Here is a 16,403-nt window from a genome sequence, read left to right on the forward strand (position 1 = left end):
AAGAAGAGGTAATTAAAGATTTGTAAATGTTGACTCACACTTATAATTCTGAATCTAAGGAATCGGAAATCTGTAGATCATGGTTCAAAGCCATACTGGACAGGAAAGTCCATGAAACTTGCTTCAGTGTGTTCAGTCGAGGGACTTAAAATTGAAGTGTTTTGCTCAAGGCTACAGCTCTACTATCTTCCACCTATTAGGTTGACTGGAGATAAGAGTCTCATTGACTTTCCTGCCCAGGCTGACTTTGAACTCTGATCCTCAGATTTCAAGCCTCTCTGTACTGCCCTGGACTACCCATGGGATTCTTGCCTCATATTAATCACTTAAAAAAGGCAGAAGTTTAGCTGTGGCTCAAGTAGTAGAGCCATCTACCCTTCAGTTAACTAAGTAAATCAATAAAACCTCAGAAAGAGAGGAGAGGAATGAGAGTGAAAGACAGAATGTCTTATAATAAGCAAAAGGAAAGAAATGTATATATCACCTGGAAGAAATAATTGTATTGTCAAAGCTTATAGAATTGTATTGTCAAAGCTTATAGAATTCACAAACTTTATCGACCATAATAATGACAATTTGCATTGTGAAGGTTAAAATATGTTTGTGACTTCAACTAAATATCACTATTCCACAATATTCTGAAATAAGAGAAATTTAGGTAATCACCTAATCTCAATAATAGTAAAAATCTCAGAAAGAGTCACCAGGCCTTAATTTCAAGCTCCAGCCAAACACACACACACACACACACACACACACACACACACACACACACACACACACACACACACACACAGAGCAGGAGCCGAGTTCTCACACTCGGAGCAGAAGCCAAATGAAACAAAAAGTAGACTGTAGTAGACCTATGGCTTAAGTAATAAAGCAAGCTGCTTTTAAGAGAAAAGAAAAGAAAACCTGAGTATGAAGGCAAGGCCCTAAGCCCCTGACTCTTCCCAGAATGGAAATCAGTCATGGAATCCAACAGTTTGTGCTTGTTCTTGGGATCACAGCTGAACGTGCCCCTTCAGTTCTAGGCCCTCCTATCAAAAATAGAAGGTAGGCTTGTTCTTGGCTTCTGGCACAAGTACCTTGTGTAGAGGAAGCCCCTCCTCTTGCTTCCTGTATCCCAGGGTTCAGCCTCTCTTGTGAGTCAAGGTGGGAGGTGGATGGCAGTGTGACAAGAGGTTCCAAATAGAGTGGCAGCTGTGCTAATTGACTTGAGGCTGACAGCTGGATGCCAGGGCTAAGTGATAACAGGTAGCTGTCTCTGATTACCCAGCAGTAGGGAGACTGAGTTGGAGCACCTACTGGCTCTGCCTATCAAGTCCACCCCATCTCCTCTGCCCCTGTAACAACCAGAGGTTTAAATGGGGATCTGAGTTGGCTGTGTCAGATTCCTGCTCCCCAGCCCTACCTGTTTGCCTCTGTGTACACCATTGCTGAGGACATGCATCCAACTGCTCTGCAGCCTTACACCATGAGGGAGATCGTGTACATAGAGGCAAGCCACAGTGGCAACCAGATTGGCCCAAAGGGGAGCATGACACTGGCCTAGGATCCTAGTCTCAAATTTAGGGGGATGAGGAGGAAGAGGATAGGGTTGGAGGGTGCAGGTGGTACTGGTCATGTCTAGGCTGAGGTAGGTGGGGCTCCATAGTAGTCCCTAACCTCCTGGAAATCAAGTCCCCCAGATAGTTTCCCCAATTTCCCTAATTTGTGTGGCCCAGGTGGGTGTGGTTTTTTAAGCAAGGCTGGGGTGGTTTTAACTCTCTTGCATGTCTTAGTCTTACCTGAGACTCAAGTCATTGTACTTAGTTTCCTGGGAATAGACTAATGCATTTTTGGTCTGATTTGAATGAAAGGAGTGCAGTGTCTTTGAGCTGACAGATACAGAGGATTCCCTTTTTGTCGGCTGATGAGTATCAGATAATTGAGAACAGTTCGTCCACCTTAATGCAAATTTCTCTGAGTTTTCATGCCCTATCTCAGTTCCCTTAAGTTGGGTGTTTTCTAAATCAGTGGTTGTCGGTGTATGCTCTGAGGACCGTTGGGGTTCTGGAGAGCCTTCTAGCTAAGTCTTCAAGTTACTGTTTTGGCAACTTCATGTCCATATAAGGCCAGGTTCTCGTCATAGAATCCAAACAGAATATGGTATCCCATAAGATGGAATACTCATAGGAGAACACAGATGTCTTCTATTCAGCCAGATAGCAAAGAGATTAACAAAACTAAAATACCATCAATTTTTGTGCTTTTTTTAATTTAAAAAATCTAATTTTTTTACAAAAATATTTGTGTCAACAGGACTTGGGTTTCTTATAGTTATTTTAAAGTCCATTGTTTGGACAGTTAACATTCTAGGCCATAATACACTTCTATTTCCATCTCAGTTTTGGGAAATGCTAAGCGATGAGCACAACATTGACTGCACTGGCAACTACTATGTAGACAGCAGCTTACAGCTGCAGAGAATCGAGGTGTATTACAATGAGGCAGCTAGTGAGTATCTCCCATCTGGCTTCCAATACCGTGGCAGAATAGGTCCCCGAGGAATACTAATGACAAGGAAGGAGTTCCTGCCTTTCTTAGGGTGGTATTGTAGTTCGAATTTGGGGCCTCGATCTTGTAAGTCAAGTGCTGTATCCACCTGAGCCACTCCACCATATATTTTGAGTATACACTTGTGAATTTCCTCAGGAAAGCCTTTTACTGAATTCCCCCTACCTGTACTTGCTGAGTAGCCACACCTGGATTTTTTTTTTTTTTTGTCATGGGCCTTCTACTCTGGGCATAGGCATTGTCCTTCATCTCTTCAATCTTTCTTTTCCTTTTATTATCAGGGGATCCTTTTTTTAGAACTCTCTGGGCTTCTGGGATAAGTCCTTCTAGCTTAGTTTAATTCATTAATTCTGCTTGTTGTAACATATTTGGAAATTTTAAGTTTTTGTTTACTATGCATGAGCTGCAAAACCGCTTGTGAAGTTGTAGGAGTTTTTGGAGGCAGCGTCACATCAGATGATAGATTGATTGGGGCATCACCCACATTTAATCTTTGGTCCTAGTCTTTATTATTTAAAGAAGCCCTCTCTATTGGACTGGAAAGAAACAACATGCTCTGTTCACAGATTAATAGAAAAATAGCCAAAATGAGAATAAAAGCAATGAATGTACAGCCAAGAAGAATATAGTAAGAATAAAGTTAGAGGCTATAAAGGTGCAGCCAAGTGTATGGGAAGCCTTGAACCAACACCCCCGTCCTGCAGGCATGCTTCCTTAAAGCTCTTTGTCTAAGGGGATCTCATGCAGACTCCGCAGGAGGTGGCATGGCACCAACTATTTCAGGTAGTTTCTTGGAGATGAGAGTCTCCCATAATTTCCTGCCCCAGCTGGCTTCAATCTGCGATCCTAAGATCTCAGACTTTTGAGTAGCTAGAATTTCACCCTTCGGCAACCAGAGCCCAATTGCATTGCCCTCTTTAAAATACAGATTAAATTTCTAAAAAAAATTTTTTAATTGAAAATTTTAAAATTGTAAAGAGGGATGTTCAGTCACTAATATATATGTGAATAGTCCAAATCACAAAGCATAAATAAAGTGTCTCACCCTGAAATCTATAACACTTCTGGACTTCAGCATTTTGAATATGAATACTTAGCCAACAATAAATTCTTTTTAAGGTTTTTAAAGTAAAAAACATTGTTGTGATGTAGAAAAACCCAATAATAATGTGTAAACACTGCTTTTAAATGATTCATATTGTCTTTCCTAATACAAACAACCTTTCTGAAGTCTACAGAGTAGATTTTCAGTTTTTGTAACTGTCAATGTGAAATTCATTTAATTTTATATAAAGAGTTTCCATTCTACATTATTGTATACAAACAGAATCGTAGATAATTGGTTTTCCTCTGTAATAAACAAATGAAAAAGTGCAAACAAAAGGACAGAGCTATTTAATGTATTTGAGTTCTATGGATCTACATTTGGGGATGTCCCCACCTTGGTATTTTGTGTTAATATTGCTTAAGTAAGATATAAGACTTTAATCTTGTGGTTCCTTGGTTGAGAGTTGTTGTGTGGGATTGTGTTACTCCTATGAACAGTATTTTATGTTGTGTCTTTATTAGATTCTATATATCAGGCAGGATGGCCAGTTTTCTTCATGTGATTGTTTAGGAAGGGGTCAGTCTCAAACTCATGTTTATATCATTTTAACTAATATCCCTTTTGAAAAATCAGGTTAAATGGCAAATTGCAAGTAATTGCCCAAAGTTGCTCTGAGTATTTGAATACAGGGAAATGTGCTATTTGATAACAATTATTGAAACATTATAACACAAGAAATATGTATTTTATGTATTTTCCCTAGGAAAGCATTATACTTGAATTCCCCCTACATCTACTTGCTGAAGAGCCACACCTGGCTCTTTTGTTTTGTTTGTTTGTTTTTTTTGTCGGCAGTGGCGCTTAAACTCTGGGCCTATGCACTGTGCCCCAACTCTTCTGTTCAAGACAAGCAGCCCTACCACTTAAGCCACAGTGCCATTTCTGGTTTTCTATTAGTTTTTTGGAGATAAGAGTCTCACAGACTTTCCTGCCCAGGCTGGCTTTGAACAGTGATCCTCTGATCTCCAACTCCACAGTTGCTAAGATTATAGGCATGAGCCACTGGTGCTCTGCACCTAGCTACTTTTTTTTTTTTTTTTTTAATTTTATTTTATTGTAAAGCTACTATACAGAGGGTTACAGTTACATGAGTGAGGTAATGAGTACACTTCCTCTTGAACATTGTTACCCCCTCCATTGTTTTCCCCCTACCATCCCCTCCCTCCCTCCCTTCCCCAGGTTCTTTTTTTTTTGATTGTGATTAAATGATTACATAATTTCAAAGTCACAAGTTCATTCTAACTTCCCTGGAGCAAATTGTCTACCACAGTCTGTAATATATAACAGTGTTCACATGTTATATACCATGTTTGTGATCAGCAGCATGGGGATATTTAGTAGTGGTTCAACCAGATGAGAGGGAGTTCTTTGTTTCTTAAGTCCTGTTAGTTTTGTCGTATCACCTAACCTTTTGGATTTAGCATCCACTTATCAGGGAGACCATGTACCGTTTGTCTCTTCGTTCTTGGCTTACCTCGCTCAACATGATTCCTTCTAGCTCCATCCATTTCCCTGCAAATGCCATTATTTTGTCATTTCTGATGGCTGCATAATATTCCATTGTGTATAGATACCACAATTTTTGGATCCATTCATCTGTGGTGGGGCATCTAGGTTGTTTCCATATCCTAGCTATTGCGAACAGTGCTGCAATAAACATGGAGGTACACGTGTCCTTGTATATTGGTTCCTGTTGTTCAGGGTAGATGCCTAGAAGTGGTATGACTGGGTCGTAAGGGAGGTCAATCTTTAGCTTTCTAAGGACCCTCCAGACTGCTTTCCAAAGTGGTTGTATAAGTGTACATTCCCACCAGCAGTGTAATAGGGTTCCTCTTTCTCCACATCCCCTCCAGCATTTGTCGTTGGCTGATTTGTGGATGTGGGACATTCTGACTGGGGTAAGGTGGTATCTCAGGGTTGTCTTTATTTGCATTTCCTTCACCACCAGGGATGATGAACATTTCCTCATGTGTTTCTTTGCCATTTTTATTTCTTCATTTGAGAAGTCCCTCTTTAGTTCCCTTGCCCATTTAGTAATTGGTTTGTTAGGTTTGGGAGGGATTAGTTTCTTGAGTTCCCTGTATATACAGGATGTTAACCCCTTGTCTGATATATTGCTGGTAAATATTTTTTCCCAATTAGTTGGTTGTCTTTCTAGCTTAGTTGCGATAGATTTAGCTGTGCAGAAGCTTTTTATTTTAAGGTAGTCCCATTTGTCGAGTCTTTCTCCAATTTGTTGTGACCCTGGGACTCTGTTCAGGAAGTTCCTTCCTGTGCCTATTAGTTCAAGTGTCTCTCCTACTCTGTCCTGCAGTAGTTTCAGAGATTCAGGTTTAATGTTAAGGTCTTTAATCCATTTTGAGTTGATGTTGGTGCATGGTGATAGGCTGGGGTCCACTTTTAGTTTTCTGCATGTGGCTGCCCAGTTTTCCCAGCACCAGCGGTTGAAGAGGCTGTGTTTCTTCCATTGTATGTCTTTGGCTCCTTTGTCGAATATCAGCTGGCTGTAGGCCTGTGGATTTATATCTGGATCTTCTATTCTGTTCCATTGGTCTTCGGGTCTGTTTTTGTGCCAGTACCATGCTGTCTTTGTGATTATAGCTCTGTAGTAGAGTTTGAAGTTCGGCATGGATAGCCCTCCCATATTGTCTTTATCCCCTAGAATTGTTTTGGCTATTCTAGGTCTTTTGTTGTTCCATATAAATTTTTGGACTGTTTTCTGTATTTCAGTGATGTACGTCATTGGGATTTTAATAGGAATTGCATTGAATTTGTATATTAGTTTTGGAAGTATCACCATCTTTACTATATTAAGTCGGCCTATCCAGGAGCATGGGAGGTCTTTCCATTTCCTAGTGTCTTCTGCAATTTCTTTCTTTAACTTTTTATAGTTCTCATTAAATAGTTCTTTTACATCTTTGGTTAGGTTAGTTCCTAAATATTTTATTTTTTGGGAGGTTATTGTGAATGGGGTTGCTCCCTTTATTTCCCTCTCTTCCTTTACGTTATCAGTGTATAGGAAGGCAACTGATTTTTGTGGGTTTATTTTGTATCCTGCTATTTTGCCGAAGTGACTTATGATTTCTAAAAGTTTGGGGATGGAGTTTTTGGGATCGTGGAGGTATAGTATCATGTCATCTGCAAAAAGGGATAGTTTAACTTCTTCTTTCCCTATGCGGATCCCTTTAATGTCTTTTTCTTGCCTTATTGCCCTGGCTAAGGGTTCTAGGACTATGTTGAAGAGGAGTGGAGACAGTGGGCATCCTTGCCTTGTTCCTGTTTTTAGGAGGATTGGTTGTAGCTTTTCCCCATTAAGTATAATATTGGCTATTGGTCTGTCATAAATGGCTTTTATTGTTTTTAGAAATGTTCCTTCTATTCCTATTTTCTCCAGAGCTTTTAGCATGAATGAATGTTGAATTTTATCAAAGGCCTTTTCTGCATCTGTGGCGATAATCATGTGATTCTTGACCTTGGCTCTGTTGATATGCTGGATTACATTTATTGACTTACGTATGTTAAACCATCCCTGTGTCTCTGGGATGAAGCCTACCTGATCATTGTGTATTATTTTTTTTATGTGTTTCTGGATTCTGTTAGCTAGAATCTTGTTAAGGATCTTTGCATCTGTGTTCATCAAGGAAATTGGCCTGTAATTCTCCTTTTTGGTTGGGTCTTTGCCTGGTTTGGGGATGAGTGTGATATTGGCTTCGTAGAATGAGTTTGGGATAGCTCCCTCCTTCTCTGTTTCTCTGAAGAGCTTGAGGAGTATGGGTATTAGTTCTTCTTTAAAGGTCTTATAGAATTCTGCTGTGAATCCATCTGGTCCTGGGCTTTTTTTTGTTGGAAGACTTTTGATAGCTTCCTGTATCTCATTATAGGATATTGGCTTATTTAATTGGTTAACTTCTTCTTTGCTCAGTGTGGGTAACTTGTATTTCTCTAAAAATGCATCCATTTCCGCCAGATTTTCTTCCTTTAGAGAGTATAGCTTTTGAAAGTAGTCTGTTAGAATTGTTTGGATATCTTGGGTACGTGTTGTGATGTTTCCTGTGGCATCCCTAATCCTATTAATATGGGTTTCCTCTCTTCTTTTTTTAATTAATCTTGCCAACGGGCCATCAATTTTGTTTATTTTTTCAAAGAACCAGCTTTTTGTTTGGTTTATTTTGGTTATGGTTTTCTGATTTTCTAATTGGTTAATCTCTGCTCTTAATTTGGTTATCTGGCTTCGTCTAGTAGCTTTAGGTCCCATTTTTTCTTGTTTTTCTAGCTGTTTTAGTTGCAACATGAGATTATTTACTTGGTCTGTCTCCATTCTCTTGATGTGGGCACTGAGGGCAATAAATTTGCCCCTCAGGACTGCTTTTGCTGTGTCCCACAAGTTTCTTTGTGAGGTGTTTTCATTTTCATTGAGTTGTAGGAAATGCTTTATTTCTTCTCTGATCTCTTCTGTTACCCAGGCCTTGTTAAGGAGTGTGCTGTTCAATTTCCATGTATTAGAGAAATTTCTGCGGTATGCTTTGTTATTGAAAGCTAGCTTGATTCCACTGTGGTCAGATAGGATACAGGGGATTATGTCGATCCCTTTGTATTTGCTTAAGTTCCTTGCATGAACTATGATATGGTCTATTTTGGAGAAAGTTCCATGAGCTGCTGAGAAGAATGTGTACTGTGTTGTTTTAGGGTGAAATACTCGGTAGATGTCAGTTAATTCCGCTTGAAGTATGGCCTCACTTAATTCGGTAGCTTCTTTGCCAATCCTCTGGTTGGTAGACCTGTCCTTTGGTGAGAGTGGCGTGTTAAAGTCTCCTAGTATTATTGTATTGGGATCTATTTTATTCTGTAAGTTTGAGAGCATTTGTTTAACATATCTGGGTGCACCGATATTTGGGGCATATAAGTTGATGATGGTTATATCCTCCTCTTGGATTGTTCCTTTTATTAATATGTAGTGTCCGTCCTTGTCTTTCTGTACTGATTTTAATGAAAAGTTTATTTTGTCAGATATCAGGATAGCTACACCTGCTTTCTTATTGGGGGAATTTGATTGGTAGATCCTTTTCCACCCCTTCACTCTGAGTTTGTTTGTATGTTTGGCTGAGAGGTGGGTCTCCTGAAGGCAACAGATGGATGGGTCTTGTTTTCTGATCCAGTCTTCAGTTCGTTTTCTTTTAATTGGCGAATTCAGCCCATTTATATTAAGAGAAAGTATAGAGAGATGCATTGTTGTCCCTGCCATTCCGTTTTCCTAAGTTTTTCTTCTTTCCTTTCCTCCTGTGCTTGCTCAGTTAGACTTTGAGTAATGCCTGTTTGGGGCAGGTCCCAGTTCCTGGTTGCTTTCTTCAGGTTGTGTCCCCCCTCTTAGAATTCTTTGTAATGCCGGCTTAATGTTTATGTATTCATTTAGTTTTTCTTTGCTATTAAAAGTTTTCAGTTCTCCATCGAATGTGAATGCTAGCTTTGCCGGGTATATCAGTCTCGGTTGGCAGTTATTGGCTCTCAGGGCTCGTATGGTGCTTTCCCAGGCTTTTCTTGCATTCATTGTTTGTGTGGAGAGATCTGCAGTGATTCTAATTTTTTTCCCGTTGTAGTATAGCTCCTTCTTCATTTTTGCTGCATGCAGGATTGTTTCCTTATTATTCAGATCCATCATTTTTACTATTATGTGTCTAGAAGTGTTTCTCCTGGGATCTTGCTTGTTGGGTGTTCGATAAGCTTTTGTGATGTAGTTAAGATGGTCGTTTTTGAGGTGGGGAAAATTTTCATTGACTATCTTGTTAAATAGGTGTTGCATTCCCTTGCTCTGGAATTCCTCACCTTCGTCCACTCCGATTATGCGAAGGTTAAATTTTTTAGCATTATCTGCTTGCTCTTGAATTTCCCTTTGGTTTAATTTGAGTGATTTTTCCATATCTGTCACTTTTTGGTCCAGTTGGTGTATTCTGTCTTCTGTATCTGACACTCTACCTTCCATTTCATTCACTCTGTTGACCGTGGCTTCTATTGTGGTTTGCATGGTGGAAATGGATCCCTTTATGGATTCAATGTTGGTTCTCAGAGTACTGATCTCACCTCTCAATGAGGTGAGATCATTATGCATTACCTCTAATTTGGCGTTTATCTCACTTCTTACTGAGGTTTGTGCAGCTTCTATTTTTGCATCCAACTTTTGTTTGATATCCTGTATATCTTTTGATAGTTCATCCTTGTGCTCTTTCAATTTCTGATCCATTTCTCACTTTATTTCTTGAGTCATTGCCTCCAGCAACCCTTGGATGTAGCTTTTGTCTTCCATTCCTGCTTTGCTCCCACTGGGGCTCTCCCCTGCGTGGCTGCTGGCTTTTGAGGTGAGCTTGCTGTCCTGGGTAGTGGTAAACCTTGTGATTTTTCTCTGTGATTTTCGCATGGGGGTTCAGGAGACTGCTCTTCAATCTTGTTTTGGTGTGTCTGTCTTTGTTTGGTTGCTGATTCTGTATTGGTAGAGAGAGTCTGTGCCTGATCTGGATTTTGTTGGGAGCCTATTTCCAGCTGCTATTCTGACTTACTTAGGATTCTCAGCTCTCTGCTGTAGATTGCTGGCAATTCCTGCCTTTGGAAGGGTTGAGCAGCCTAGACTGCTTGTGTTTGCTCCTGCGGGTGCTCTTGGGAAGATCAGATGCTCTGGATGCACTCTCCCAAATACTGGAGTCTGCTATGGGCTCCTGATTTGTTTTTGTTTGTTTGTTTTGGGCTGGTTGTGGGCTTGAACTCTAGGTTTGGGTGCTGTCCCTCAGCTCTTCAGCTCAAGGCTGGCACCCTACCATTTGAGCCACAGCCCCACTTCTGACCCTTTTTGCTTTGTTCAGGCGCCGGTCCCCGGGCCTGGTTCCGGCCCCAGCCTGGAGCGCGCTCGTTAGGCCTGTGCTAATGTGTATACCACCTAGGTTACGCAGCCTGGAGGACACAGTTCAAATTTCTTCTACTGTTGGTAGTCTTGACCCAGGGGCACTGTTCCTGGCTTGGGCATTTAAGCTCCCTTCCAGGGGCACTCCTGCTCTGGCCTGGCCAGCAGAGTGTGCTTCACCGGCTGGTGGAGCTCTCGAACAGTTCCCAGTTTTAGTGGGTCCTGTGGTCCAGGTGTTGGGGTAGGGAGTCTAGGTCAGGGTCTGGGGATTCCCTCCAGCTCTGGTCTCCCTTGATGGATTCACTGTCCCCTGTGGGGTACTCACCCTGTAGGTCGTCAGTTGTTGTTGCAGTCCGAGTTCAGTTGGGGTGGTTGCGGGCTGGGTTGGGCGGCCCCCCGCCGGGTCGTTGCGATCGCGATTGGGCGGGTGGTCTGCGGACAGGTCCCTTTGTGGCGCTGCTGGTGCCGGGCGGCTTTGGCGGGATGGAGCCTCTCCGCTCCGGTGGAGAGTGAGGGGTGGGGGTGGGATCCTCCTGGAGACTCCCGGCTGGTAGGTTTCTCTGTTCCTGGCGATCCGCTGTTCTGCAATCCGGTACCTGGTGATCTGCAAGCAGCCCCCTGTGTCTCTGTGGCTCCGGCAGCCCCCGCCGGGCCGGCTGGCTGGCGGCTTGGCGCACTGCCGCGCGGCCAGTAAAGGTTGGGGGAGGGGTCTTCGCTCTTCTCTGTTCTGAATTTCTTCTTTTCCTCTCTTTCTTTTTTTGTTATTTTCCACCTCTGGTTTTTCTCTGAGTGTTCGTCTTTTTGTTGTTGTCGGTCTCTAGGGGAGATTAAAGGTTGGAACTCGAACTCTCTTTTTGGTTGGAGAGAGCTGTGGCGTTTCCCTACTGCCCCGTCGCCATCTTGTTCCGGAAGTCCCCTAGCTACTTTTAATTAGGGAAGGGAAGGGATAGGGAGAACAACAAAGGAGTGGGTAACAATGTTCGACAATAAATGTTCTCATTTCCTTACTCATGTAACTGTAACTCCTCTATACAGCACCTTTACAATAAAAATAAAATTAACAAAAAAGAGAAAGGTTCTTACTGATAGGCAATGATGACTCACACCAGTAATCCTAGCTACTCAGGAGGCTGAGAAATGAGAATCATGGTTCAAATCCAGCCTGGGCAGGGAAGTCCCTGAGACCCTTATCTACAATAAACAACTCAGAAAACTGAAAGTGAGACTGTGGCTCAAGTGATAGAGTGCTAGCCTTGAGCTGAAGAGCTGAGGGACAGCACCCAGGCCCAGAGTTCAAGCCCCACCATGAACAACAACAACAAAAAAATGTGTTGTCATCTTTCTTTTGCCCCATTAGACTCAAAGCCTGATGCTCATCTTTGCTCCTGAGTAGCTGAGATTTCAGCCACCATGCCCAAAGCAAAGGAATGAAATGCATGGAAATAGACAACTGCAAACGTCCTTAAAGTTGCTGAAGCCTCTTGCATGGTGATTCATTCTCAAGATATCTTTTCTGTTTCCATGTCTGAAATGCTGTAATTTCTGTAATGAATGCTGAGTGCCACTTAGAATCATAAGCTCTGCCCCTAAGCTCCTTGTCAAGTATAGGCCTAAGTCAAATCTTGTTCCCACAGGCAATAAATATGTTCCTCGGGCCATCATGTTGGACGTAGAGCCTGGCACCTTAGACTCAGTAGGATTGGAACCATAGAGTTTCAGACCAGACACTTCATATTTAGTATGTCAGCATGGTCCATGGAAGATGGCTAACAGGCACCCCTCCTTCCAAACATCCAGGCACTCCAGTTCCCAGTGCTGAGCTGAGCCTTTATCCATCTAGATATCATCCTCACCTAACCCACCTATTTCAGTCCACGGGAGTCATGACCCTGGCCACTCAATCAGCACAGATAAGTGCCAGTCTGCAAACAGCCTCTGAAGGGAATGAACAGCGAGCAGGGAATGCCTCCAACAAGGTTTCAGCACTGCTGGCCATTTCAAATACCTGGCAATAACAGGGAACCACTTCAGGACACCAGAAATCAAAGCACAGCTATGTATGAGCAAGGTGCAGACAAATGCTTGCAGCTTAGCCTCCCTCTGACCATTCTGTTCTCCTGTTCCTCCTGTGAAAGTAAGTACTTTTCCAGTATTGAGGCAGGCTCTGTTCATTTTTTTTTTGGTCGGTTGTGGGGCTTGAACTCTGGGCCTGAGCACTGTACCTCAGCTCTTCAGCTCAAGGCAAGCACTCTACCGCTTGAACCACAGCATCCCTTCTGGCTTTTTCTGTTTATGTGGTGTTGAGGAATCGATCCCAGGGCCTTGTGCATGTGAGGCAAGCACTCTACCACTGAGAGCCCTTCCCATCCCCAGGCTCTGTTCATTTTTAGAAGTACATGGTTTGGGTTAAAATGTATCTTCCTCCACATTGTCTTTACTTTCTTTAGAACCTGGGTGATTTGTAGGGTCCCAGATACATTGAAAACATTTCCTGGGGGCTAGGAAGGTGGCTCAGCAGTACAGTGCTTGCCTTGCATGCATGAGGCCCTGAGTTTGATTCCTCAGCACCATATAAGCAGGAAAAAAAGCCAGAAGTGGTGCTGTGGCTTAAGTGGTAGAGCACTAGCCTTGAGCTGAAGAGCTGAGGGACAGTGCCCAGGCCCAGAGTTCAGGCCCACGACTGGACAACAAAAAAGAAAACATTTCCTTTATTTCACCGAAGTGTATCTAAACTAATAGCCAAAGTTGCTCAGAGGAGCCTATAGTCTTCACAATGCATATAGCACAGTCATTATTCCTGGAGTATGTGTCTCATCATGTCTTTGTGTCTGATAGGCCAGAACAGGGCAGGCAATAACTGGGCCAAGGGCCACTACACAGAGGGAGCCGAGCTGGTGGAGTCAGTGCTGGAAGTGGTGAGCAGAAAGGTGTGGCTGTCTCCAGGGTTTCTAGCTGGCCTACTTCCTGGGAGGTGGCACCAGGTCAGGCATGGGCACCCTGATTCTCAACAAGATCCCGAGAGGAGTTCCCAGACAGCATCATGAACACCTTCAGTGTCATGCCCTTGCCCAAGATGTTGGACACTGGCACCTTAGACTCAGTGAGATCAGAACCATTTGGCCAGAGTTTCAGACCAGACAACTTCATATTTGATATGTCATCATAGTCCATGGGAGATGGCTAACAGGCACCCCTCCTCCCTAACATCCAGACACTCTAGTTCCCAGTGCTGGGCTGAGCCTTTATCCACCTAACCCTATCATCCTCACCTAACCCTACAACACCATCTTGTCTGTCCACCAGTTGGTGGAAAATGCAGATGAAACATTCTGCATTGACAACGAGGCCCTGTATGACATCTGCTTTTGCACCCTGAAGCTGCCCATGCCCACCTATGGAGACCTGAACCACCTGGTGTTGGCTACCATGAGCAAGGTCACCACCTGCCTGTGCTTCCCTGCCCAGCTGAATACAGACCTGCGCAAGCTGGCCGTGAACACGGTGTCCTTCCCCTGCCTGCACTTCTTCATGCCTGGCCTTGCATCCCTGACTAGCCATGTCAGCCAGCAGTACAATGCTCTTCCAGTGCCCAAGCTCACCCAGCAGATGTGTGACACCAAGAACACGATGGTCACCTGTGATCTCCGCCATGGCTGCTACCTGATAGCGGCTGCCATCTTCCGAGGCCGCATGTCCATGAAGGAGGTGGATGAGCAGATGCTCAACTTGCAGAACAAGAACAGCAGCTACTTTGCAGAATGGATCCCCAACAACGTGAAGACACTTGTGTGTGACATCCCCCCACATGGCCTCACGATGTTGGCCTCAGTCATTGGCAACAACACAGCCATCCAGGAACCCTTCAAGCACACCTCAGAGCAGTTCAGTGCCATGTTGCAGCACAAGACATTCTTGCACTGGTATACAGGCGAGGGCATCGATGAGACGGAGTTCACTGAGGCTGAGAGCAACATCAACGACCCAGTGTCCAAATACCAGCAATGCAAAGATGCCACTGCTGATGAACAGGGGGAATTTGAAGAAGTCTTGTGGAAGAAGAGGTTTAAGACTTCCCATTGCTAGCAGTGCTACAGGAATGCCAGAGCCTGCCTACTGCTTCTCAAATAAATGGTGCTTTCCTGAGCTACTTTGTCTGCAGTGGGACCTTGCTATGTATCATCATGCTCAGCCTTCTCTGTCAGGAACTCACTGATGGTGAATGTAAAAATGCAAATTTCTTTTGAATATGATTGTTTTAAAACCCTATTTGTATAAATAAAGAAGTATACATTTTATACCCTGAGCCCTTATTCTTCTTTAGAATCCTTTTTATTCTTTCAGTGTATTTGAAATATAAATTTGGCCAGAAGGATTTAATCTTAGCAATATAGGACTGGTGCTCAAGAGGAGTATTAAATTCATGGTTTTTCTGCTATTTTGAAGTGGAGGATGACAAGTGCCAATGTTGTTGTTTTGGCCCCTGGCCCAGTTTTATAGTTTTCAATCTCTCAAAAACATGCAAGTAGCAAAAAAGCAGTCTGAAGAGAAAGAAAACTAGATCCAGATGCTACTTCTCCTTCAGACAACCACAGGTTCTTGTCTCATGTCCCATCAGAGGGATTTCAGTCACATTCCCCAGAAACAGTATCAGGAACACTGATCCCTGTGTTTAGAGTTCAATTGGCAATGAAGCAGCGCTCACAGGATGAGTGCAAGTTCCTGGTTGCCAGGGTAGTTTCTCAAGGTATCTGGCAGCTTTAAGTACAGAAGTGACTCTAGCTGTTTGAGGGAGTGAGAGGCTGAGAAGCTGACCAGTCCCATAGTGTATCAAGAACTGCTTGACACAGTACTTCCAAGTCAAGGAGAGGAGGGGAGACATCGCCTGTCTCAATGACCCATTCTCATGTTCATTTTTCCAGCAGTCAAAGCTGTCTGAGGCCCACAAGGTGTTGTAAGGATATAAGGGATGGATGGATCTAGCCTGTTGGGTATGTTTACTTTACATGAGTGAAACAGAAATCTCAATTGCTTAGAACCTACAATGGCCAGGAAGAGGGTGAACACTTCTGTTTTCACTGGAGGCCAAATCAGTCACTGGTTCTTTTTGCCAGAATCTTTCACTCTTCTTTCAGTGAGGCTCCAGGCAGGTTGTCTGTGCCAAGCATTCCTCCATGGCCACCAATAACCTGTAAGAGTACCTTTTTCTTCAGAAACAGGGCTATGGGAATACTGCAACTTATAGAAAGCTCTAAGGAAAAGGTACTTCTGGGTGAGGTGCAAGTCCCTTGTTGCTAGTAAAGTTGGGAGATGGTAAGTTCCATAAGTTTTCCTCTACGAGGCCTGAGGTTGGGGTAGGGTGGGGAGACCAGCCAAGCTGGTCTCACTCATTAGAAAGTAAACTGTCCCAGCGAGTGATCTGTGACTAGAAGCAGGTTGTTTTGTGTCCTTGCCCCAGGAGTGCAAATAGCTTCCATTGTGGGAGTCCTAGGGAGTAAGTGTTGACACCCCTGGGTCTCTAGTCCTAGAACTGACCAGGTTGGATGACCCCAAATCTTCTAAGGTCGCTGGGTCAGAACTGAAGGCAGGCCTGGCCAAGGCACTCTCATTCCTCAGTGGGTTAAGGATTGAGGCCAAGCTGTGATGGAGGCACCACCCATCCTATCTACCAGTGTTTGACTAAGAACGTTTTTGTTTTCTCTTAAGTACCCATTTATGAGTCTTTTCATGAGTCTTTTCTGGTGGCTTTGGCTTATTTCTTTACACTTTTGAAGACGTAGTTCGTGGTTCATAATTAATGACTCATGCCTCACTCCTTAGAAAACTCCTGTTGATAATTTTACCAGTAGACCA

The 16,403-nt window shown here is 43.3% G+C and overlaps 1 pseudogene; it reads left to right on the top strand.

Moving 5' to 3' along the window:
- Positions 1-1,477: 1,477 nt before the first annotated feature.
- Positions 1,478-14,636, top strand: LOC122095328 (annotated as a pseudogene).
- Positions 14,637-16,403: the final 1,767 nt, after the last annotated feature.

Source organism: Dipodomys spectabilis, unplaced genomic scaffold (genome assembly GCF_019054845.1).
Source record: "Dipodomys spectabilis isolate Male_0828 unplaced genomic scaffold, ASM1905484v1 ptg000344l, whole genome shotgun sequence".
In the NCBI taxonomy this organism is placed as follows: Eukaryota; Metazoa; Chordata; class Mammalia; order Rodentia; family Heteromyidae; genus Dipodomys; species Dipodomys spectabilis.